The sequence below is a fragment of the Equus asinus genome, chromosome 12, assembly GCF_041296235.1.
Source record: "Equus asinus isolate D_3611 breed Donkey chromosome 12, EquAss-T2T_v2, whole genome shotgun sequence".
Classification (NCBI taxonomy): domain Eukaryota; kingdom Metazoa; phylum Chordata; class Mammalia; order Perissodactyla; family Equidae; genus Equus; species Equus asinus.
The window spans coordinates 34795651-34822408 of NC_091801.1; the positions used below are offsets into that span (position 1 = coordinate 34795651).

At 40.1% G+C, this 26758-nt stretch overlaps 1 long non-coding RNA gene across 17 annotated transcripts in view; it reads right to left on the bottom strand.

Moving 5' to 3' along the window:
• Positions 1-26758, bottom strand: part of LOC106844698 (uncharacterized) — an 80930-nt gene that overhangs the window by 16891 nt on the left and 37281 nt on the right. For 11 of the 17 annotated variants that reach the window (XR_006511981.2, XR_011493242.1, XR_006511974.2 and 8 more), the window contains one exon: positions 17053-23844. This is a non-coding gene — a long non-coding RNA (uncharacterized lncRNA). The other 6 variants (XR_011493234.1, XR_011493235.1, XR_011493236.1 and 3 more) reach the window with 4 other exon arrangements.

The following is a 26758-nucleotide window of genomic DNA, read 5'->3' on the forward strand; positions in this document are numbered from 1 at the left end:
TCTAGAGGCTGGTATACAATCAACATATCTCTGCTCACATGCATAGATGACTGGGGAAAGAGACAGTAACAAAGCAAAGAATCACCAAGAACATGCCTGACGCTGACAAGTGCTGAGCAGAGTATAAAAGCAGGGATGCCATAGAGGGGGTGGTTCCCTTAGGTTGTTTGCTCAGAGAGGCCTCTCCCAGGAGTTGGCTAGTGGATGACATGAAGGACTCAGTCTTGGGGAGGAAAGGGCTAGAGTTTCCAGACAGAGGAATGGCATCATGGAGGGCCTGCAGCAAGAAACATCTTGTACTCTGGGAAAAGGAAAATAGGTCCATGGTCAGGCCAGGAGACTGGGGTGGACCAGAGCTTGGGAAACCATGCTAAGGCAGACCAACAACATCAACTGCTATCAGAAAATGTAGGCTACTGTCTAGGGAAGTGCTGTGATTTGATCAAGATTTTCAAAGATCACACTGGCAGCTGTGTAGAGACTCTATTGTAAAAGGCCAGATGGAAACAGGGAAACCATGTGGGGCCTGCTGCCTTCCCAGGCCAGACAAGATGAACCAGGCTGACAGCAGTGGTGATGGGCAGAGAGGATGCTCTGGGTGCACTTGAAGGGAGAGGAAATGGGGCTTGTCACCCAATTGGATGTGTGGGAGTAGGGGATGGAAGGACTCACGGAAACTCCTATTGTTTTTACTCAAGTGAAGTAAGTGGGTGGCGGTCTCATTTCCTGAAATGGGAATTCCAGAGGGGAGGCAGGGTGGTAGCAATCAAGACTTAGGTTGTATCCATGTTGACTTTGAAACTCCTATTAGATATTCTAATGGACATGGCAAGAAGACAGGTGGATGTGTGATCAGGGGCCTCTGAGGACAGGCCAAGCATGGACTTCAGGGTTTGGAAACGGTTGGCTTCTAAATTAAACTTAAAACCAGGCCTTGGATGGCATTATCCAGGTGGAAATTTCATGAGGAGGACACATGGGGCCCAGGCCAAACTAGGTTTGCAGAGGGAGAGGGGCTGAAAACAAGGCTGGGAAAGAGCCCAGGGACAGAGGTGGCAGCCCAACACTTGAAAAGCAAGTGAAGAAAGCACTTCCAGGAGAGCTGCTCACAGGGAAGAGTTTCCAAGAAGCCAGCCCTCCTCCTGGCTGTGAGTACACCCACATGCCTTGTTCAGTCGCAAAGCCCACATGGGTGTGTGGGCCCCTGAAGAACCAAGTCCAGCCAACCAGAGTACTGCTTCTACAAGTTTGTGAATTGAACAAAATTCCCTCTAGGTGAAAAGTCAAACTGCAATTATTTGAAACCATTTTCCCTTCTGTAGCACTAACATTTGCAGCTCACCAAACTGTAGCTCTGGTCCTGACTTTCTCTCCAAAATGTGGGCTTGGAATTTCCAGCTGACTATGGGTTGTTTCATGGACTTCTGACAAATTCTCCCTCTCTCTGCATCCTGACCCTCCATCTCCAGGTGGCAAATTATCACTTCATCCCCCATAAAGCCTGTTGAAATCCTGCGATGGCTCTCTCCTCTTCTGATCCTCTGTGGCACATCGTATCTTCTCATTAAAGTAAGTCATGAACATCAGCTCATTCAATTTTCCAGCTTTAATGAGCTTCAGATGCAGCAGGGGGTTACACATTTTTGGAGAATGAATTAAGGTGGATTCACACCGACTGGCCTGTATTATATCACTGATTCTTATTGAAGAAGCCCATGGCCTTGAAGTGTCCTGGATGCTCTTCAGGATGCCTATGAAACCATGGATAACATTGCAAATTGATATTCATTGGTGCATTTTCTTGGAGGAGAATGCAGAGCTTTATTGGAATTATGAGAGAGATGAGGAAACTTTTTTTAAGTTGCGTATCAGTTATTAGACACCAATCTTATTTCCTCCATAGCCACCTGTAGGCAGCTTCAGGTAAAAGGCTGTCACACTCTAAACTTCGAGTTTCATGTCCCATAACACAGTACCACCTACATGCAGTAGGCATGATGCTGATTTGAATAGACATATGGCACATCTCTTTCTCCTGGAATCTTGCTCTGCCCAAATCCTTAGTTCTTCCTAGTGTTTAGTTATGAATTCCTAGGTGACTCTGGTCCATATTCCTTGTTTTTCCTAACTAATGCTCAAAGCAGTGCAATATTTCACTCAGAGCTAAGTCTGAAAAGCCACCTCAAGCCCCAGCCCTGTCCTTAAAAGGCTCAAGAACACAAGATGATTATGTCTCCAGTACTGAAGTTGTCTGAGAAAACAGAAATCTCCAAAAATGGCATCTCTCTAGCCTCTACCTGAACCTATTTAGAATTTCTTGGTATAAATGATTTTTATATAGTACAGAGGTATCTGTTATGTCCAGAACTATTTGTGGGCATCTGCCATATGTTTATATGATTCTAGGCACCACAGAGTCAACTGTGAACAAAACAGACAAAAATCTCTACCCTAATGGAACTTATCTTCCAGTGGGGCAGACAATAAACAAAATAAGTAAGAATAAATATACAATAAATTGGATGGCAAAGGATACTAAGGAGAAAATAAAACAGAAGATAACAATGATCATAAAGGGTAACATCGTCAACACTTTTATAGCCTATACAATGTGCCAGACACTGGTCTAAATATTCCACATGAATTTGCTCATTAACCTTCAGGACATCCCTGAGGCTGGTATGACAACAATCCCTGTTTAAATGTGATACAGCCGAGGCCCAGAGGTGAGCACCTGCTCGAGGGCAGCCAAGCTGTGATGGAAGAGGGAGTCTGTAGGAAGGGGGTTGCTTAGATTGGCAGCCAGGGGAAGCCATCTGCCACACTGCATGCTCAGGGAACGTGCTGGTGCCCTGGTGAACTCGGTCATTGCTTATAGCCCTAAACTGAGATAGAATCCTGGTGCTGGAGGACATATTTGTTCATGGGAGCCAAGGTTAGCTTGCCCAACACCCTTCTTTCTACTCATCCATCCATGGTTGCTTTCTAGGAAATAAAAGGACAAATTTTTTTTAAAGAAAAAGGTGGGAGTGGGTGAGTAACAAGAGCTAATTACAACAGAGTGATGATCTTAAAACATCATGTGAATGAAGCTGCGATGAACATTGAGGTGTTTATATCTTTTTGAATTATTGGTTTCATGTTCTTTGGATAAATACTCAGTTGTGGATTAGCTGGATCATATGGTATTTCTATTTTTAATTTTTTGAGAACTCTCCATATTGTTTTCCATAGTGGCTGCACCAGGTTGCATTCCCACCAGTAGTGAATGAGGGTTCCTTTTTCTCCATATCCTCTCCAACACTTGTTATTTCTTGTCGTGTTAATTACAGCCATTCTGACAGGTGTAAGGTGATATCTCATAGCAGTTTTGATTTGCATTTCCCTAATAATTAGTGATGTTGAAAATTTTTTCATGTGCCTGTTGGCCATCCATATATCTTCTTTGAAAAAATGTCTGTTCATGCCCTTTGCCCATTTTTTTATCAGGCTGTTCATTTTTTTGTTGTTGAGTTGTATGAGTTCTTTATGTATTTTGAAAATTAACCGCTTGTCAGATATATGGAAGCAACCCAAGTGCCCATCAACAGATGAATGGATAAAGAAGATGTGGTATATAGAGACAATGAAATACTACTCAGGCATAGAAAAGACAAAATTGTGCCATTTGCAGCAATGTGGGTAGATCTTGAGAGTATTATGCTAAGTGAAATAAGTCAGACAGAAAAATATAAGTACCATATGATTTTTCATATGTGGAAGATAAACAAACAAACACATAGACAAGGAGAGTAGATTGGTGGTTACCAGAGGAGAAGGGGTGGGGAAAGGGTGAAAGGGGTAAAGGGGCACATGTATATGGTGGTGAACACGATGCAATCTATACAGAAACTGAAATATACTGATGTACACCTGAAATTTACACAATGTTGTAAGCCAATATGACCTCAATAAAATAATTTTTTAAAAAATCCTGTGAAGTTTACCTCCTGGTTTTTTTTTTTCTTTTTTTTTTCTGTTTTATCTCCCCAAACCCCCCCGGTACATAGTTGTATATCTTAGTTGCAGGTCCTTCTAGTTGTGGCATATGGGACACTGCCTCAACGTGGCCTGACAAGAGGTGCCATGTCTGCTCCCAGGATCCAAACCCTGGGCCACCGCAGCGGAGCGCGTGAATTTAACCACTTGGCCACAGGGCCGGCCCCAACTTCCTGGGTTTTTTTTCTCAACTCTGAAAGAGAGAGAAAAACAATGCATAGGCCCTCACAGGATACCTAAGAAAAGAAAGATTATGCAGAATTTGAATGCTGTATAAAATCTAATACTTATGGAACAATTTAATTTAAGGAAAATAAACAGTGGATGAAGTAAAGAAGTAACAAAAGGTTAGCATATGTCTATCTAGAAGACATGAAGAATTGTTTCCAGAACAAATGGTTTGGAATGAGAACTTCCACAGCTTGAACATAAACTAAGATTCAAAACTGTGAAAAAAATTTTAAATGCTACTTTCCTGAGATTTAAAGGATGAGAAGCTTAAAAATATTTTTTAGTAAAGAAAAAGGAACTAGAAGGACAATGGGCATGTGTAAGTCACAGTCTTGCATGGGTTCACCAGAACAACAGGCACAAAACACTGGTCTATATAGAGATATTCACCAAGGCCCCCTCTGAAACCAAGGGGTCTTGCAAAAACCATGTCTGATTGAGAGACAATTATGGAGGAAATGCCAATTCCACATTTCATATCTGTGCACTTTACTGCATATTGTCAGAGCCCCATAGAGATGGGATATGAAAGAATAGCATGACAGGGGAGGGATGGGAAGGAAAGTAGTCTTGGAGCAGAGCCAGATAATATGGAAGTAATTGAGATTTACCAGCATAATTTCCATAATTGCTTTTGGATGCACAATAGCTCAAGAGCATGCCATACATTCACATTTATTAGCATTCTGGGGTTACAATGCCTTCACAGAAGGTGGTTAATCTCTTGCCTTTGCAGCAATTCCTAGAGTCTTTCTCTTGAGAAGCAAGTTGGTGGAGGCGAGCTCTTCTAACTGTATCACCAGCATGTGCTGTGCAAGCTCTGCTCCCCGCACCTGCACGGCCCGGAGATCTGGGTCAGTCAGTCACCAAATCTGTGACCACAGTAAGACAAGGCTTTAATAAAGGTCCATCTTTTTCTAACCGAGAAGGTAGATATCAGACAGTGCAAAACTCAATGTGGCAGTGAAAGTTAAAATCTCAATACAGCAGTGAAACCTGCTGTGTAGGAACTTATCACCTTCGGCCTGTTTCCCCTTTCTCCAGAATATTGAACGACTGTGGTAAATAGACAGCAGGTGCCTCCTTCCGTGCAGCCTTTCCCCTGAGCCCGTGGTGAACAAACACTCACCCCGGAGCAGGCTCTACACTCTACTGATGGCCCGGCCAGACTCACAGGCCTCGGAGATGCTCCCAGTTCATCCTACAAGGGCTCCTCACTTTTGCTCACGAGAAGCCAGTGCTCCACGTCAGTGTGAAGGAAACTGCTGCACAGGGAAAGCTGAGGCAGCACATTGTGGACTAAAGCAAAATTCTCCTAATAGAGTAGAGAAATGTCCAAAAGACTGCTTGCAGTGTTGTTTGATGATTTCCACATAGAGCACAAAATGAAACCTCAGAGAAACTGTCCTTAGTCAGGGATGGCAAATACATCCTCTCCTGGGCCCAGCAGATGCCAATGACCTAGCATGGACATCTTCCCACTGAGACTAGACTCAGCCTCAAAGTCTTCCACTCGGGACACTCCAGGCAGCCCAGCCAATCATTCAGAGTTAAATTCAAGACAAAATCTATTCACTATCTCTATTCACTTAGGGAAGGAATAAAGAAGAATAAACATAGCTGAGTTTTAGCACTGACTCCAGTGCTTTCCAGTTGCATGGCCTTGGGTAAGCATGTGACTTCCCTGAGTGCTGGTCTGATTTTAAGTGTAGATGTTAACATCTGCTGCGTGTTCCTGCACAGGGTGGTGGGAAGGGACCGTGTGATAGAACGTGAAAGGGGCCTGCCAGCTGTAAAACCACACACCAGTGTAAATGGGTTTCATCACTGTGATGAGCATCACTCCATTTTGTGGTCAGTCTCCCTATGGCCGATATGCTGTCTGTTTTGGGACAAAGAAGACACATAAGTTTGTTTCAGGCACTCATAAAGGATGTAGGATGCTAAGGATGAATTTGGTTCAGTATAATGCAATAATTACGAGCACGGAATCTAGAGCCAAACCACCTGGGTCTGAAACCCCAAATGGCTATGTGACTTGACCTCTCAGTTTATTCATCTGTAAAACGGGGATAATGCCAAGTATATGTTGTGGGGAGAAAAAACTTGGTTAACAGTTACAAAGTACTTAGAATGGCAGCTGTCACTCAGGAAGCAGACACTCAGTATAATAGTGCTACTGTTGTTATTGTTGTTCACAGTGCAGCCATCAGTGAGGGGAGAAGTGGCTCAGAGGAGAGGGAACGGGGCCAGGAAAAGCCTCCAAAGGGGAGAGTCCAGCACCAAGAAGGGCTGGGCTACAGCAGGAGTGGTGGGCTTAGAGGGAAAGGTTCACCTTCACAACTGGTCATGAAGGCAAACCCACGGACTAGACTGGAGAGCAGCAGGCAATCAGGCTTGAGGCTGAAAGCAAAGGGAGGGGGAGACTGTGGGAGATCTGCATTTCCAAAGCCTGTAAAAGGGCTAGAATGGAAAGAGAGGTGGGAATTCTGGGAAGCACATCCAACTAGAATGTGAGACTCTTGATTCTTCTCAAACACAATTCTTTCTACCAAACAGGTCCCATCTGAATCCTTGCTTCTTCCTACCTCCATGCCTTTATCATTGCTCCCCCATCTGAGAACCCTGAGTTTCATCTCTAAGTGATTTACCAAGGTTGGACTGTTACTAAGAATTTCCACTGTAAATCAATCTCCCAATAAGACAACACAAATGCATAAGTCAAAACTCCTGGACTCGAAGCAGCTCATGTGATAGGATGCATTTCCGGCACATCATCCCAGAAACCTCCTATGATATCCCCTCGCACCCCTTGCCATGGGTCCCCCACCCACACTGGAGGGATTGCTGCACCCAGGCGTCCTCACAGAGAAAGTAGTTTTACCTACTGGTTTTCTCTGCATCCTGGGAGACAATCAAAATGGAATGAAAAAAGACACCTTATGGCAAAAGACGAGTGCAATTGGATATGCTTATCTCATGTGAGCATCGCTCTCATTAGCTGAATCATTCCTTAAGCAATGGTAAGGAGCGACTGTAACAGATCTGAAACTCTGATAGGTTTTCTCCAATCTGACAGTGGATTCGGAAGTCTGAAATCGTCCTTGGCAACCACTTTCAGAACAGGGCCAATTTTTAGACCTAAATTACTTCTGGCTACACAGTAGCATCTGCCCATGAAATAAGCTTCTAACAAAAGCTTAAACTCTCCAGCAGCAATTATCTGGAATGGTCTCAAAACTACATTTCTGCCATTTGAAACTCTTCTCCACAATTGCCAGCCATCTTGCCTGTTAGCATGCCTGTGGGAAGCATAGGCTGGCAGTTATAGTGCTGATTACCTAATTGAAGTTGTTGTTCTTGAATACTTCACGACCATTATACGTAACACCCGGTGAAAATGACACCAACTGCATTTAGAGTTATTCAAAACCTGCCACCTCACAGAAAAAAACTCAGCCTGACTTTCTGAGATGCAGGTCTTGACATTTCTCCCAGCTGAACTCTAATTCTCCTTTGCAAACTCCCGGAAGTAAAATTGATGATCATTACCACGAAGACTTAGTGGAGAAGTAAAAATGACTTTTGACTCAGGGAGTGTTTTTGCAAAGTGGAAATCAAATACATTTGTTAATTGCAGACAAATATTCAGGAAGACATTAAGCATATAAATGACAACAGCAATCAGGATCCCTCAGCCAACGTACCCCAACAGCACCAGAAAAAGTAATTCACCCCTGGAAACTCTCCTTTTAGCAAGCACTTCCCAAATGGTAAACCTGGGTCGCATTAGCCATGCTTGCTGCTGGTTTCCTTGTAAAGACCTACTACCATATTTTAATATGATGCCAATAATTATTGTAAAATGAGTCTTCTCTATAGAGAATATAAGTGATCTGTCAGCAATGAAATAAGGATTCACAGCTCACAACCTAATATCATAAGTGTAACCCAAAACTCTGCAGTGGTCCCAAGCTCAACACTCACATCCTTCACCCTGAGAATTCTTCATGTGGTTACCCTTCAATTACATGTGACACAAGACCAAGACAGTGTGTGCTCACTGATTAAAGCATTCTCACAGCAAAAGGATAGATTCCTAACCCCTGACTTAAACTAAAATGCACAGATAGGAAAATGCAGAAAACAGATCTGCCAAGTCCTTGAACAGTGTTTCAGTTTTCTTATGCCTCAAAATGATTTTCTCACGCCAGGGCTGTTATTTTCTCCAAAGTGATTCTTATGTGAGGGCAAAATCAGTGTGACTTTTCCCATATCTTTTCCAAGATAGTTTAAAGAAGGACTTTCTATCAGGGACAGCCGTCAAACATCCTGAGCCAGACTTGGCAGGGAGGTTGGTAGTTTTACATTTGCTCATCCCAAACTATTTGTCATGTTCAATTCCACATACCTGAGAAGCAAAGGTTTGTCCACAGTGGTTCCAAACTCTGCTCTGATACTACTGAAGTTGGTGAGTAAGAAGTTGGACATTTCTGTGAAAAACTCAGAAGGCTACAGAAATATGAAACAGCTGCTGAGGATGTGGTGGGAAAGTCCAGAATTACTATGAAAGCAAAGCTTATTATGTATACGAGATGACCTGGAGATCTCAGACCTCTTTGGTGGCTAAGCATAGAATACACCATGGAACTTCAGTCCTCCCTCACCTCAAACAGTACAAGAAAGATCTAGCAGCTTCAGGTTCATCATGGAGAGGAGTTAAGAATGACTTTCAGTGGTGAACACAATGTAGTGCATAAAGAAGTCAAAATATAATGATGTACACCTGAAATTTATATAATGTTATTAACAGATGTTACCTCAATAATAAAATAAAATAAAATAAAGCAATACCAACACCAATAAACCCTCAGGGTCAGGAGAACAGCAGCCTTGCTTGGTTTTTGGTAGCCCATGGCAATGGTAACAACAATGTGGAAATAAATCAAGTTCAAAACAGTACAGACAGACCAGCAAAAATCTTGTTTTGCTTGTTATTGCATTGTGAAAATCTCATTTTTGTTTTCTTTTAAGGAGTATTATTCAAAGAGTTCGATTTGTTCAGTTAAGATATCTCCCAAAGAGTTTAGTTACTTAAAATTTTGGTGGCCCTAGTTTTCTTCCTCCGTGGGCTTCCCACCAAGATTAATCTTAAATATAGAAACTTCCTCCTCTGTCCTTCCAAATTCTCTTCTTTCCAACTCATCTAAGTACATGGTTAAGCTCTATTCCTGTTCTTAGCAAAGTATACAGTCGTCTCTGCCAGATTTTCTGCAGCTGCCTTCTCTGAGCACATATGCTGTAGTTCCCCTACTTGAAAGGTATCCCAGAAAGCCTTGCCTCATCTAATTCCCAAAGAGATCCCAACATCCCATGAGACAACAGATAACAGCTGGTCCAGAGACTGTTGTCCAGACTTTTAAGGCCACAACTGACAAACTGTAAGAATAAAATTGAGTAAGGCAGAACGACTTGCCTGAGCTGTTCTAGACAGGCACAGGGTGGGGAGGAAGATGAGTGGCTGTGGCTGAAGATGCAGAGGGTCACTGATTCTGTCCTGCATGTGTGCCCATCCCTAGTGCTGGGCATCCATGGTATCACCATTATTTCCATCTTGGTAACCACTGCCATAGCACAAACACAATATCATGACTTCATGGGAGGATGGACCAAATGAGAAGCAGAACTCTGAGGGAGAGAATGCTTGTTCAGCAAAACTATTTTCAATAATTGAAAGAGGGATTTGAGAAACTAATTCTGGCCAAGAACATTTTTTTTAATTTAAATATTCTCAGCATTAGAGCCATGACAGTCTGGAATAAGTGAGCCTCCAAGAAACTGTCTGAAGAGCTAGATGGGAGGCCAGCTGCCACCTGGGGTCCTCCAATGGAGCTCCCTAAATTCCCAGAGCCCACTACCTTCCTTACATATAGGTGGGACACATTCTCTCATGGTTTTGAAATAAAGATATTTATTTTCCTGAGGCCATGTCTCATGGCGGAAAGTAGCTAATTTCTGCTGACAAACAGTGACAGACCATTCGATTCACCTCTAAACAAAAATTAGGGGCAAGAGTATCCAAAGTGAAGTGGCAGAAGGAAGGAAGAGTCTGGAAAGTTCACATCGCATTTACTCAGCAGTCACCAAACTCCCTCTGGACCAGCAAGGTGCAGTGAAGGAAAGTCAGCTGGTGCTGCCTATCAGGATTTGAGTGCAGGGGGAATCCAGAGCAAGCACTGATTCTATTGCCCATGTTCCTATAGCTTCTGCAAGCTGTCCCATTGTTAACCCCATTGTGAGTTAGTGTAATTGTACTTACCACGAACAGATGAAGAAAAAATATAAAGTGTATATAGAATTGAGACCATACAGCAACCAAGGAACACAATGCAATTCTGCCAGGGATCCGGCCTCATGATCTTCTTGTCATAAACAGGATGACAAAGAAAGTAAAGATTTTTAGTTTTATACATGCACATTAAACATTGGAGAAAATAGATTTGATAGCACATGGCACCTGTGCCTTTGACATATGGGGTCATCCATACAATTAAAAGGTTCTCAATGAGTTTCCAAATAGGTCAAAGGTTCAAGCAACATGGTTTTTTTTTTGTTCTCTCATGAAATGGAGCTGCCCCATTTGCACAGAAAACTTCTGCAAAAATTATTATTGAAATCATTTATGTGAAAAGAATGCCACTCTAGGAGATCTGGGACTTACACTCAGGAAAGAGGATGTGGTAGGAAGCAGTGCAGGTGGTCTTGTGGGAGATGCTGCAAAAGTGAGATGCAGTTGCACAGGAAACACTTCCTATAAGTAAGAAGAAAAAGTGTGCATTCAGCAACCAGAGGATGGTAAATGAGAGGAAGAGAGGAAATAACTCACAAATTTGAATTGTGTCCTAAAATACAATATATTCTTTCCATGCTGATCAACCAAATAGCTGACCGGAAAAGTATTTTGACGTCTATATCCTTTTCTCCAGACAAAGAACTCTGTGTATCACTATATATTTAAATAGGTGTGCCTTTAGGACAGCTGCTGAGAAATGACCCTGTTCTTAAAGCAAGAAGAGGGCAGATGCCAATACTGGATAAACACAAAGCCACCTGTAGGATTCTACAATCCGAATCCCACAATAAGATTCACCTAAAAGACAGAACCTTAACTCACATGGTATCAGATTCTAAACTCTAAAAGGAATGGAAGACTTCTCCAAATCTCCAAAAACACTGCCTATTTTCAACTCACCTCTACCTCTTACAAGCTCGGTTACTTTCGGCAAACAACCTAATCTCTCTGTCTCAGTTTCCTTATCTGTAAAACGAGAATAATAATAATACTTCTCTCATGGTGGTGTTGTAAAGACTCAAGAGTGAATAGGTATAAAGCCGTTAAACAGTGCCTGGAACATAGTGAACTCTAAATAAATGTGGGCTGTCATTGTTATGTGAGGTTAGACTTACAGCACAGTTTGGCACACAGTAGGACTTCCTTCAAAGAGTGATTGTTGATGTCACTGTTGTTATCGTTACAAGAAAACTCTAATTCTACCAACAATGAATATCTATTACACACACAGCATACTTTTCCTAATTGAGAGTATATACCCACCCAAAATAGCAGTATATTATATCACCCTTCAGTCTCCACTCTCTCTCACTTCCATTATTTGGTTTTTTAGACCCCATCCCAACACCCCAACTCCTTCTGCCATTTTTTATATTTACTTTTATTAACACTTCCCTTATTCACCTGGAAACTCCTTTTTACATCTATCTTGATTAACCAAAAGCATGAGCAACAAGTGAGGGGAAAATAAAAAAGACAGTTATTATAAAATCTTTATGTTCCTCTCCCTGCTACAGAGAGGTAAAGGGACCATGGTGGAATCTTTATGTGAACATCAGAAAAAGTGGGATTTAGATTGAAATTGGCCAACAACACATTTGTGAATCTAATACTTGGCTTCCTTTATCAGTCTGTTTTTTCAGTACAATCTACTTTCAACTTCTCAAGAGAAATTGACCAAATATCTTTGTCCAAATTTTTGCCCTATCAATGCTCAGGGTTATTTCCCTAATGCATTTATAAAGATTTATGTCTTAGTTTTTAATAAAATACTATTTTGAGATATTTGTAGATTCGCACACAGTTGTAATAAGTAATACAGAGAGATCCCTTTACGCTTTATCCAGATTCCCCCCCAATTCAAACTATAGTACAATATCACAGCCAAGATGTTGACATTGATACAATCAAGATATACAACATCTTCATTACCACAAAGATACCTTATATTGACATTTTATAGCCACATATCCACTTACCTCCCACACCTTTTTCTTAATCCCCATCAAGCACTAATCTGTTCTCTATCACTATAATTGTGTCACTTCAAGATGTCAAACAATGTGTAACCTTTTCAGACTGGCTGTTTTCACTCAGCATAATTCCCTTGAGATTCATCCAGATAGCTGCATGTATCGATAGTTCCTTCCTATTACTGAGTAGTGTTCCACAGTATTGATGTGCCACAGTTTGTTTAACCATTCACTCTTTGAAAGACGTTCAGGTTATTTCAAGTTTGTGGCTATTACAAACTTGCTATGCACATTCTTGTACAGGTTTTTGAGTGAATGTAGGTCTTTGGCTATTCTGATAGGTGTGAGTAGTATCTCATTGTGGTTCTAATTCCCATTTCTCTAATGGCTAGTCATGTTGAACATCTTTTCATGTGCTCATTTGACATCTGTCCTCTTTGGTGAAATATCTTTTCCTGTCTTTTGCCTATCTTTTAATGGGATTGTTTTCTTTTTCACTGTTCAGTTTCAAGAGGTCTTCATGAATTCTGGATATTGGTCCTTTGTTATACATGTGGTTTGCAAGTATTTGTTTTCATCTGTAACTTGTCTTTTCATCCTCTTAACGGGGTCTTTCTCAAAGCAAAGTTTTAAGTTTGATAAAGTCCAATTTATCAATTTTTCCTTTGATGAATCATACTGTTTTTGGTGTAATATGTAAGAACTCTTTACCTAGTTCTAGATCACAAAGCTTTTCTCTTGTATTTTTCTAAAAATTTTAGGGTTTTACAGTTTACATTTAAGTCTGTGATACATTTTAAGTTAATTTTTGTACAAGTGTGAGATATAAGCTGGCGTATATATTTTTTGCCAATTGGACATCTCCAGCACAGTTTGTTGAAAAGGCTACCTTTCCTCCACTGAATTGCTTTCATTACTCTGTCAAAGACCAGCTGGTCATATCCATGTGGCTTTATTTCTGGGTTCTCTGTTGCATTGATCAAAAGTGTCCATCCCTTCACCAATCCCACACAGTCTTTCAAAGATTGGCACCTGAGCTAACAACTGTTGCCAATCTTCTTCTTTTTTTTATTCTTCTCCCCAAAGCCCCCTAGCACATAGTTGTAGATTCTAGTTGTGAGTACCTCTGGTTGTGCTATGTGGGACACCGCCTCAACATGGCCTGATGAGCGTGGTGCCATGTCCATGCCCAGGAGCCGAACAGGAAACCCTGGGCCGCCCAAGCGGAGCGCACTAACTTAACCACTTGGCCACGGGGCCGGCTCCCAATCCCATACAGTTTTGATTACTATAGCTATATAGTAGGTTTTGAAATTGAGTAGATTTGTTTCTCCCACCTTACTCTCTTTTTTGAAATGGTTTTAGCTAATCTAGCTCCTTTGCCTTTCCATATAAAGTTTAGAATAGTCCTGTCTATATCTGGAAAATACTTTGCTGGTATTTTGTGAGGAATTACATTAAATCTGTATATCAGTTTGGAGAGAACTAACACCCATGTTATGCTGAGTCTTCCAACCCATGAACTCACCATGTCTCTCCATTTATTAAGATCTTCTTTGTTTCCTTTTATCAATATTATACACTTTTCATCATACAAGGCCTGTACATGTTTTCTTAGATTTATGCTATGAAAATTTGCGAAATTTCTGAGAATTTCATTTTGGAGTTATTACAAATGACATCATGTTGATATCATGTTTTTAATTTTGGTGTCCTTATGTGCAATGGTAGCATATAGTAATATTACTGACTTTTTTACGTGTATCTTGTATCCTGTGACCTTGATAAACCAACTTCTTAGTTCTAGAAGTTTATTGTAGATTCCTTGGCATTTCTACATAGACAATCATGTCATCTGCAAATAGAGACAGTTTTATTTATCCCATTTCAATTTTATTTCCTTTTCTTGACTTATTGCATAGAACACAACTTCCAGCACCATGTTGAATAGGAGTAGTGAAAGTGAGTATCTTTTCTTGTTCTTTATCTTAGGTGTAAAACATTTTGAATTGCACCATGAAGCATAACATTAGCTGTAGGTCTTTTGTACATGCTTTTTATCAAGTTGAGGGAATTCCCATTTATTACTATTTTCTGAAAGTTTTTATCATGAATGGGTGTTAAATTCTGTAAAATGCTCTTTACAATCAAATGATACGATATTGTGATTTCTATTAAGGTAGATTACATTGATTTTTTTAACATTGAACCATCTTTGCATTCCTGAAATAAAATTTATTTGGTGAAAGTGTACAATTCTTTTAAAATATTGCCAAATTCTACTTACTAATATTTTGTTAAAGAATTTTGTATCTGTATTCATGAGGGATAACAGTCAGTAGTTTTCTTTTTTGTACTTTTTCTGGTTTTAGTATCATAGCAACACTAGTTCTATAAAATGAATTGGAAAGTGTTCCCTTCTATTCTATTTTCTGGAAGGATTTTATAGAATTGACACTAATTCTTCTTTAAACATTTGGTTGAATTATCCAGTGAAATCACTGTGCTTGAGATTTTTTTCCTCAGAAGTTCAATTGTGAATTCAATTTGCTTAATAGTTGTGGGTTGTTCAAATTATCTACTTCATATTGAGTGAGTGAGTTAGGGTAGTTTGTTGTCTTTTGAGGAATTGGTCCATTTTACCTAAGATGCAAAGCTTATGTGTGTAGAGCTGTTTGTAATATTCCCTTATTATCCTTGTGATGTCTGCATGGTCTGTAGTGATATCTCATTTCATTTCTGATGTTGTTAAATTGTATCTTTTTCTTTCCTTCCTTTCTTCCTTCCTTCCCCCCTCCCTCCCTCCATCCCTCCTTCCTTCCTTCCTTCCTTCCTCTTTCTTTCTTTCTTCCTTTCTTTCTTTCTTTCTTTCTTTCTCTCTTTCTTTCCTTCCTTCCTTCCTTCCTTCCTCCCTCCCTCCCTCCCTCCCTTCTTTCCTTCCTTCCTTCTTTCTTTCTTTCTTTCATCAGTCTTGCTTGGTTTGTCAATTGCATTGAAAGACAATTTACTGTTTTGTCTTTCTTCCCTACCTTTCTTTCATCTACCTCAAGACTTTTTCCCCTTGTCCATCACTCTTGTCTTCTTGCTCTCCCTTCTAGCCTTCACTCATTCCACCCACAGCTCAGGCTGCAGCAAACTCCACCATGCAACGACACTCACATCTCCATCTAGCCCCCGATCTCTCCTCCAGACTCCAGGGACAACTGCACTTTGCTGGATTACGTGTCTTACAGCTGTCTCAGATTTAGCATGTTCACAATTCTCTTCATCTCCCCTTCTTTTCTAGCAATAATCTTCCCCCTTTGTCTCAAAAGAGTTTCACCTTTTTTCAGTTTTTATGTTTCTGTAATGACAACACATTCCTCCCACCACTCAGAAAAAGCTTTAAAAGGGGAAATGGAATTTGAACAGACTTTGAAGTATAGACAGAATTGGGACAGGCAGAGATGGGAGGAATAATATGAGTAAAGACATACAGGCATGCAATTATGATATATGCTCAAGGTGCTGTGTATGTTTGACTAAAACAAAGCATGTTCATTCACTCATTAAGTCAGTAAATGTGTAAATGTCTGTTATGTATCTGGCACTATTCTAACCACTGTCTATAGAGTGGTGAAGAAAAACTAACGTAGGTCCCTTCCCTCACAGAGCAAAGTCTAACGAGGAAGACAGATACTAGTCAAGTCAACACACTAATAAATGTATAACAGTGATTGTATTAACTAACTGCTCTAAATGAAAATAACAGATTGTGATGAAAGAGAAAATTAGAATGAATAAAGGAAGGTTAAGTTGGGTGTCCAGGGTCATCACCGAGGAAGTCACATTAAGGATTAGTAGGACTCAGGCAGATCCAGAGTGGAGCTCTGTGGGGAAAGAGCCCCGTCCACTGACACAACCAAAAGGCAGCCAGCACAGTGGTGGAACAGGGAGAACAGGACACTTGCTCAAGATAAGGTGGAGAAGGAGGCAGGCCAGATGACAATGAGCCTATAAAGACGATTGAGGTAAATTCAACTCTAAGTGTGATGGGAAACCACTCAAGGTTTCAGTCAGGGAGGTAACATGATCTGATTTCATTATATAGGGAAATAATAGACAATAAAATTGAAAATGTAGTTTAGGGACACATGGCAGAGAGCCTTAAGTGACAGTCCTGGGAGTTTTCACTTACTTCACAGGTAGTAGACAGAGTTATCAAGATTTCATTTTTTTAAATAAACAGTTATTCTTAGATTTATTACACAATACATACATATTGTAAAATACTCAGAAGTTACAAATAAGCAAGAAGAGGGGCTGGCCCCGTGGCCGAGTGGTTAAGTTCGCGCGCTCCACTTCAGGCGGCCCAGTGTTTCGTTGGTTCGAATCCTGGGCGCAGACATGGCACTGCTCATCAAACCACGCTGAGGCAGCATCCCACATACCACAACTAGAAGAACCTACAATGAAGAATATACAACTATGTACTGGGGGGCTTTGGGGAGAAAAAGGAAAAAATAAAATCTTAAAAAAAAAATAAGCAAGAAGAAGAATATAAACATAACCCATAGTCACACCTTTCAGAAAATGTTCATTTTAATGTATTTTAGAGTTGACTTTTCCAGATAGCTTTTACTTAACAATATGTGCTAATATTCTATTATATACTTCGTATTATACATAAATATATATACATTAATAAAAATTGGGTTTTATGGTCTTACTGAAGAGAGTATTTTGTAAACTACTTTTATTTTCATCATGTACTGGGAACATCTGTTTCAAGAAAAACACTTTGTTTTTGATGAATGGATAGTATTCCATTGTATGTATGTTTCACTGTTGAACCAACTAAACCCCAACCTCGACTTATATGATTCTTCAAACTTTCTATACGGTAATTAGGCTACAACACAGTTAACATCATCACAGCTAAATCTGTGCATATATCAATAATTATTTTCTTAGAACATCTCCTGTAAGTGTAAAGTGCCAGATAAAGTGTACGGCACTTTAGCTGTTTGATAAGGCCTTTGATACATCTAGTCGCAGTATCCTTCAGAAAAGTTGTACCAATTTGTAATTCTCCTAGTGGTAGAGAAATGAGCTTCCTTATCACAAATACGAGGCATTATCATCCCTTTGTATTTTTGTCATTTGATGGAGGGAAATGGTATCTCATTGCTATACACTTTTTTGCATTTCTTTGATTAGTAATGAGACTGAACATTTTTCAGGTGTTTGCTGGTCTTTGTTTTTTCCTTTTTTATGAATTTCTTGGCCGTTTCTTTTACTAATTTTTCTAATGGCAGATTTATTTTTCCCTCATATATCGATATAAACATATATTTTGATTATAGATTTAATATTTACACCACTCTATATCTGAGAGCTTTTTCTATATCTACAAATAAAATCTTTTTCTGACACATGATACAAGCATATTTCACAGTTTGTAATTTGCTTTTTTAACTTTATGATGTTTTACCATACAAAAGTTATCTTTCTTTTTTAATCCAAATGCATGGATTTATTTCCTTTATGACTTTTGCCTTAAGACTAATGCTTAGAAAGCCCTTTGCCTCCCCAGTACCATAGCTTGACATTGTTTTTTTTTTAAAGATGGGCACCTGAGCTAAGAACTGTTGCCAATCTTTTTTTTTTCTGCTTTATCTCCCCAAATCTCCCCCATACATAGTTGTATATCCTAGTTGCAGGTCCTTCTAGTTGTGGCATGTGGGACGCCACCTCAACATGGCCTGACGAGCAGTGCCATGTCTGTGCCCAGGATCCGAACCAGCAAAACCCTGGACCGCTGCAGCGGAGTGCACAAACTTAACCACTTGGCCACGGGGTCAGCCCCAACATTGTGTTTATTTCTAGTACTTTACTCTCTACTCTAGTCTTGAATCCATCTGCCCCATGGTATGAAATATGGTTCTTTTCCCTATGCATTTCCCCACAGATTTGAAAGGCGAAGTATTATCATACAAAGCTTGCACATGCACCTAAGTCTTTTCTGCTCTCTCTATACTGTTTCACTGACACATCTGCTTATTTCTCAGCCAGTGATAAATTGTCTTAACTCCACAGCACATGGTTCGTTTCTATAGCTAGTATGACAAGTCACCCTTTTTCCTCTTCTAAATTTTTGTGTACGTGAATGCCATGACTGGAACTATGACTAGGAATATTAGGCTCACACTATTTGGTTAAAAAAAGGTGAAGAGATTAGAAAGGGGGAACCCGAGACTGGCGACCATCTTGATGTAAGAAGTCTGAAAGACAAATCTCATTTTGAGCTTAAATCATCAACTGATGACAGGACCAAAATCTTACTGACATCAAGTTACTACCTTAATGTCTTCATACATAAACAATGAGGACTGTGATTAAAAACTCAATCTTATTAATTGACCTGGAGAAATTATCCAAGTACTAACCCTAAGGGTATGGGAAACTGTCAGCCATGAGCAGAGGGACGGAGGTGACTCATCAGCCAATCCAACCAAGACGTGTACTCTGTTGGTACTCTAGGACTCCAGGACAGAAATTATTTGAGTTTTTAAAAACTTATACAGAGTAGATGGCAGTATAGGGAATTCTGGGAGCCCATCCCTCCCCAGAAGCACACAAAAAAATAACCAAAAATGTCAAGTCAACCTTACTGAACTCTAGGAGATAGTCAAAGGTTTACAACCAAGCAAAAACTTAGCCAAGAGAATGGTGACTGAATCTGGGTAGGAGAACATCATTGCAACCTACTTTATCCCAGTCTCATTCCCCCGCCTGGAATGGTGGCACACTTGAAGATGACAGTTCGGATTCCCGGAGGGGGTACCTCGTTCCGGAGGAAGTAGACTTGATTTTGTTCTCAAGGAGTTCTGTGCGTCTTTCTGCTGTGACCTAACTGGATTTCCCTAAGGACTGAAGCAAGGGCTCCCTTTGTTTTGCCTAACTCAGAGTGACCAGGGCTGAGTGGGTAAGTGAGAAATCTTCCCCAAAACACTGAAAGATAAGTGAACAAGCCTCTGCCATCTGGAGCAGAGAGGAACAGTGGGGCAAACAACAGACACACTGAGAGCCTGGGAGGAAAAGCTAGGGGCTTTGAAAAGTTCCTGCTATATCAGTTTGGTGGTTCCTCAACAAAGCAAACACAGAATTACCATATGACCCAGCAACTCTCCTCCTAAGCATATACCCAGGAGACTTCAAAACAAGAGTTCAAAAAAACATACATAACTGTTCATAGGAACACTCTTCACATAGCCAAAAGGTGGAAACAACCAAATGTCCACCAACTGATGAGTGGGTAAAATGTGCTCTATCTATATGATGGAATATTATTCAGCCATAAAAATGAATGAAGTTCTGACACATGCTACTACATGGATGAAGCTTGATAAATTGTGCTAACTGAAAAAAGTCAGCCACAAAGAGCCAGAAATTATACGACTCCATTTATATGAAATGCCCAGAATAAGCAAATCCCTAGAGTCAGAAAGCAGATTGGTGGTTGCCTGAGGAGGGAGAGAGGGGTCAATGAGGAGTGACTGCTTAATATGTATGTAGTTTATTTTGTGGCTGATAGAAAATTTCTGGAACAAGAGAGTAGTGATGGTTACAAACATTGTTAATGTACTTAGTGACACTGAATGGTAGACTTTAAAGTGGCTAAAATGATAAATTTTATTTTATGCATATTGTACCACACATTTTTAAAACCTTATAATATATAATCCTTAAAAATATGTTTGTCATCTATATCTCACATCTATCTATACATCTATCTATTCCACACGAATATCTGTATATCCATAAATTTCTAGAAAAAAACATAGAATAATTATTAACAATCTTCCAATGGGGAGGCTTTTTAAAGGTGTGTCACATAATCTAGGAGGGATTAAACAAATTTATAACTTTTAGACATTTTAATTATAAAAAGTTCTGCATGAATAAGAACCACTATAAGCAAGTTTCCTTTAAACTTGGGGAAAAGAACTGCATTTTACATACAGAAAAATGCTAATTTTTCTTATTATGCAATGCTTTTAAAAATCAACTAGGAATGGGCCAAAAACAGAGTAGGAAAATGTGAAAGAAAAAGAAAGAATGTATAAATGGCCTTCAAACATTCATAGAAAAGGCTTGACCTCTCTTAAAATGAGATAAATGTCAAACAAAGTTATATTATTTTTCATCCCTCTAATTGGCAGTGATAAAAAATTAGACGATACCATGTGTAGGAGAGAGAATGGGAAATCAGTCACTCATTCTCCTATATTGCTGGCAAGAGTGTAAATTGATAACATTTCTATAAAGCAATTTGGTAATATACATGTAAATTACTAATACATGTATCTTTTGATCTGGCAATTATATTTCTGGGAATTTATTATAGAGGAATATTCTCAAACATGTGAGATGACATATACAGAAACTTTTTCTTATAATACTGTTTGTAAGATAAAAAAGTTGGAAATAAACAAAAATATCCATCAAGAAACTGTTAATAAATAATACAGCACACCACAGGGTAGAATAAGATTGAAGAAGGTTTTATGTACAAATAGAGAATGCACTCCAAAACATATTGTTACATGAAAGAAACAAGGAGTAGAACAGTGTGCATAGTGCTTTTACCATTTCTGTAAAAAGAGAATTTGCTTTACAGATGCATAACTTATTTCTGAAAAGATATTTAAAAACATGTGAAACTGACTGCATCAAAGGAAAGAAATGGGTGTCAGAGGAGAGTGGAAGAAGGATATTTTATTGTTTAACCTTTCGTACCTTTTGAAGTTGAAACTCTGTGAATGTATTATCTATGAAAACGTTAAACAAATATGTATTTTATGGAATACTCTTAGGAATAATGCCAGGATTTAATCAATGCTATTAAAGATTCCACAGTGATACACAATTAGTGAAATAACATAAAAATTAAGACATCACTGAAATGGAACAACATTAAGTGGACCTCATTCAAAACAACTGATGGATACAAAACTTTGCAGAGGAATTTAACATACTTACGGTATCATTAAATATGGGACTTTTACCTTTTACTCATCTACGGTACAGACTGTGAGGTTCTATGTCAGCTAAAATAGAATCCCAGTTGGTCTTCACTGAAGGAACCTTAAGGGTAGGTCTGTAAAAGAACACAGTGAAGCCAATCACAGGGCACACTGTGAGCAGTGGCAGCGGGGGTGGAGTTCAGATCCCAGTGCCACACAAGGGCCACCTACCAGATGTGGGCTGGCTGACTCATCTTCCTCCCCCATGCAGGGCAAGGTCCCTCCCCTCTAGTCACTCTGTTCCAGAAGGACCATCAACAGGAAGTGAGCAGATCGGGACCACAACCTGAGCTTCTAAGAGCTAGTGAGAACACATTTTCTTCCAGTCATTTGCTGAGCATCATCTAATGTACCTAATGAGACCAATTTAAGGTATATATCAATTTCCCTATTTTACACACTCAACTACTAAAGATCAAGGAACCTTCCCGTGTTTTGCATAGGAAGAAGTAGTGCAGCTGAGAATAGGGCTCAGAAATGGAAGGAGAAGAGACTCGATGGAAATTAAAAACCACCAACCAACAGCTTTCTTGGATTCTTCACACAGAAGATAGAATACCTTGATTTCAGGGCTTAGTGAGGGCTTGTAGGCCATGAACAGTGGACTCTAGAATTCAAAGCATGTGATGCCCAATTTTCTACAAACTATAGAAGACCTAGTGTTTGAAAATTTTATCAGCCCATATTCTGCTTCAGTTGATAAATTTGTTTTTTTTAACTAATGCATCAACTAACATTAAAATAAGCTACCCGATTTCAGAGACCACGGCAAGGGTATGACAGAGCAGTCTGACTGCCAGGCGGCTCAGAGCAACCCACACACCTGTAAACAAACTCTCCGTGGCATCACTCCCCTGCCTCCCTCTAGCTGATCCCTCTTTCTAATTTTATTTTTAATGGTCCTGTGTATTTTTACTGAAAACCACCTCAAATATTTTTCTAAAGTAGTTAGAATATTAACCAAAGTCTGAAAAGAAATCAAACTAAATGCCAGTTAAAAGAACCAAAACATAGGTGGACACAGGATGCCTGCTATATGCCACACTGTGCTGGCAGGAGGGGGTAGATTTGGTGAATGGGGGTAGAAAGCAACTCAGTATGTGTGCTAAGTGCCACACTGGGCATGCATATGGAGAGGACACTCTAACTGAATTAATGATGGCCAGACCTGTACCAGAGGAAATGACCCTTCCTTGCCTCCCCAGGTGGTTTGACATCTCTCTTCAGCACTCCTGGAATACCTGCATAAACCCTACTGCACAACAGCATAGTTGTATGCAAACTCCAGTCCTGTGTCTGTCTTGAAGGCACTTGAAGGTATTTAGGATTATGTCTTTTGTATCCTCAATACCTAAAAAAATGTGTAGCACATTGTAAATATTCAGTAAATGTTAAATGATTTAGTGAATAAGCAAATGAATGAATAAAAGAATCTCCAAAAGTTTGAAGCTGAACCTTCAAGAAGTAGAATGTGGCCAAGCAGTGAAGATGAATATCCAGGCAGAAAGATCAGCAAGGTCTGGGAAAAAGCACTGATAATAGAGACCATGGGCTTTTCAGGGAAGGCCTGGGTTTGATATGGAGAAAGGGAACATATGGGAATGTGTCAGGAGGACGCTGAACAGATAAACAGGGGACCCAGTCAAGAAGTGCATGCCATGTTTTCTCCAGAAACAAATGCCTTACTTCATGTGGGTAATTAATATCCCATTAACATTCAAACACTAAATGTCACTCAAGGCAACCCTGTCCAATTCTTTGAAATCAAGAACAATTTCATTAATAACAGACAAAAGCCAAATATTAATATATTTGATTATTTAGAGATGATTATTCAAACAATGACTTCACTGCTATGGATTTAACACTCCATGAAGATACTGTCTTATTTATTCCAAAATTTGACCAACCTCAACTTTCAAGTTGCCTGAAGGCATGGAGGTACATTTGAGACATGCTGCCTAAAAACTCAAAATGAAATATGCTCTGGTAAGATTCTGAGAACAACTTCCTTCTTTATCGAGCACCACTTTAGAAATGCATTGTCTCCTCTAAGGAAAGCATCCATCTTGTGTTACTGTCAGTGACATGATCCAGTGGTGACAGGTCTGAGAAACAATGAAGACCATCTCCTTTGAATGTCATAGTCAGAGAAGAAAAGGATGCTTTGTATCACATATCACTGTAAGATAATAAGACTTTGTTACAAATATAGTAGGATCCAAAAATCCTCATCTCTAACCTTTTACATTTTCAAAGTAATCAGTTAAAATTTTGAAATTAATACATTTCATCCTGTCCGAGCCATAAGAAAGATAGGAAGTATTTTCTTAGGGGATAACATACTTCTGTTATACACTAAAGGCATTCTGAAGACACAGTGTCAGCTCAGTGCAGTCAGAAAGAAAATTGACCACAGCAAAGCTAAAATAATCTTTGGCAGGCATTCGCCAACATCTAAATGGACAGTATTCAATAGCTTCCTTCATCAAGTCAGTTCCGGGAGTAGCAGGCCGGGAACTGTCTGCAATTGACTTCTCTGGGAAGGAAACAGGAGGTACAGCTGCTCAAAGTCACACGTTCCATGTGAGCCATTCTGAGCGTTACTTTAATGGTTGGGATTGACAACTGGGTAATCCCCATCCAGACAATTTTTGAGGTAAATCCTCACTTCCACATTCCTTTCCATGGTGTCCTGGGGTCCTGGCTGACTGCTTATTCAAGAATTTGAAAAGATTTCTTGCTTTAATTCTTGAAAACTTATGTTCACACAAAAACTTGTAGATGAATTCTTATAGAAACTTTATTTGTAATAGCCAAAAACAGGAAGCAAGTGAGATGTCCTTCAACAGATGAGTGGTTAAACAAATAGTGGTATATCCATACCGTGGAATACTACTCAGCAATATAGAGGAATGAACTATTGATACACACAACAACTTGAATAGAGCTCAAGGGAATTATGCTGAGTGAAAAAAAAATCTCGTACATATTGTACAACTTCATTTATATAACTATCTCAAAATGATAAAATTATAGAGATGGAAAAGAGATTAGTGGCTGCCAGGGGTTAGCGATAGCAGGGGGAGGGGGAGGTGACCCTAAAAAGAAGCACAAGGATCCTTGTGGTAAAAGTGTTCTGAGTCTTGACAGTTTTTGTGCTCATACTAATTGCCACAAGTGACACAATTTCATAAAGGTAAATTCACACACACACACACGAATGTAAAACTGGTAAAATCTGAATAAAGTCAGTAGAGTATACAATTCAATATTTAGGTTGTGCTATACTAATCTTGTACTATACTTTTACAAGATGTTACCACTGGAGGAAGCTGGGTAAAAGGTACACGGGATCAGTCTGTATTATATCTTACAACTACATGTGGATCTATAATTATCTTAAAAGTTTAGAAATAAATTCTTTGGGGAAAAATTTTGATCCAGAATTCATGTACACTTTGTGGCCCACCTTCCTATGGAGGGAGCTGGCCTCTCTTTCGTGGTGAGATAGTCCTGATTAGTCTTTAATCAGTCAAGAGCATCCAAGTGTAGGTCAGAAGACCAAGGCCAGTCCACTCCACTGAGTCCTAAGCACTGCTTCCTTGTTCCAAGCCCTTCTGTAAACTGTGACTGGTTGTCCCTTTCATGCCCAACTTACTGGGCTGTTAAGCAAGGATACAGCAGTCAGCTCTCAAGTGTGCATATTTGCATTTGTGAATGTATATCTATATGTATATGATATAGAAACTTGCCACATTATTGAAATTGTTAAGATACTTTTTGTTTTCAGGTAAATTTATTCTTATTGACAGAAGAGTTATATTAAAGTTACATAGTTTTTGAGCTGCTGTGGCATATTGTATATAATAGATGCTCAATGATTTGTCAATTGAAGATAGTTAAATTGATGATTCGTTGGAGACATCTAAGTAAAGTCAGGATAAATACTTACCAGAGTTAGGCTGCACACTTTTGTGGTTCTTTCCAATCCAGCCAGTCTATACATCTTTAAAAATATTTCATAGTGAAATTTGTATCTCCAGTCCAAAACTCCCCACCGAAGTCCACATCCATAAATCCAATTACCCACTCAACATTTCACCTGGATGTCTGACATCTCAAACAGCTTTTTGGAAAGGGAGCCCTTGCTCCTTCCCAAGACGGCTCCACTTCCAGCTTTCTCATCGTGGTCATGGCAACTCCATCCCAGCAGCTCAAGCCCAAAATCTCAGTCACCCTTAATTTCTCTTTTTCTCACATTCCGTGTCCATTCCATCAACAAATCCTACTGACTACATCTTCAGAAAATAGTCATAATTCAACTACTTCTCACCATCTCTAATGATATTCCCTAGTGCACAATACCAATGTGTCCCCTTAGACCATCGCAGTGACTGATCTGTGGCTGACTGAGTAACAGCCCAACATGTCCAGGCCTCCTTGTAGCTGCACTCCTTGCTCTCCCACAAAGGCTCCGAGCTGTGACCAACAGCCAGCCTAGAGACTTGAAAAGCAAGCCAAAACTTGGAAAGCATTTCTCCTTGAGGTTCACCCTCATGGTGCTTGGGGACCCCTGAGCCACCCTGTGAATAGCTGCCTGGGCTGTCCTGCTGGGAGATGAGAGGTTCAAGCTCGGTCTCCCTGTTTCCCCAGCCAGCAGCCAGCCACACTGCAGGAGCAGAGCTGCCTGGCTGGCCAGGCCTCCCTGAGAGGTGTTGTTGGAGCCCAGATGCACAAGGGATCCCAGTCCGAAGCAGCAGGACTACCCTGCTCGGGCTAGCTCACATTACTGACCCCAGAATCATGAAATGACAGGTGCTGCTGTAAGTCACTGTGTGGAAGAATTTGTGATACAGCTTCTCAATGGCCTTCCCCTTCCACATTTGCTCCCCACAGTCCACTCTCAACACAGCTGACAGGGTCATCACCGTAGGGGGCAGTGGAGTCAGAGTGTAGAGGGGACCACCGTAAACTTTTGCTTTCACTCTCAGTGACATCAGGGGCCACTACAGCAATGCATTAGAGAAATGATATGGTTCACTACAGTCTTAAAACAAGTGCCCTACTGAATAGATTGGGCACCCTAACTTCCC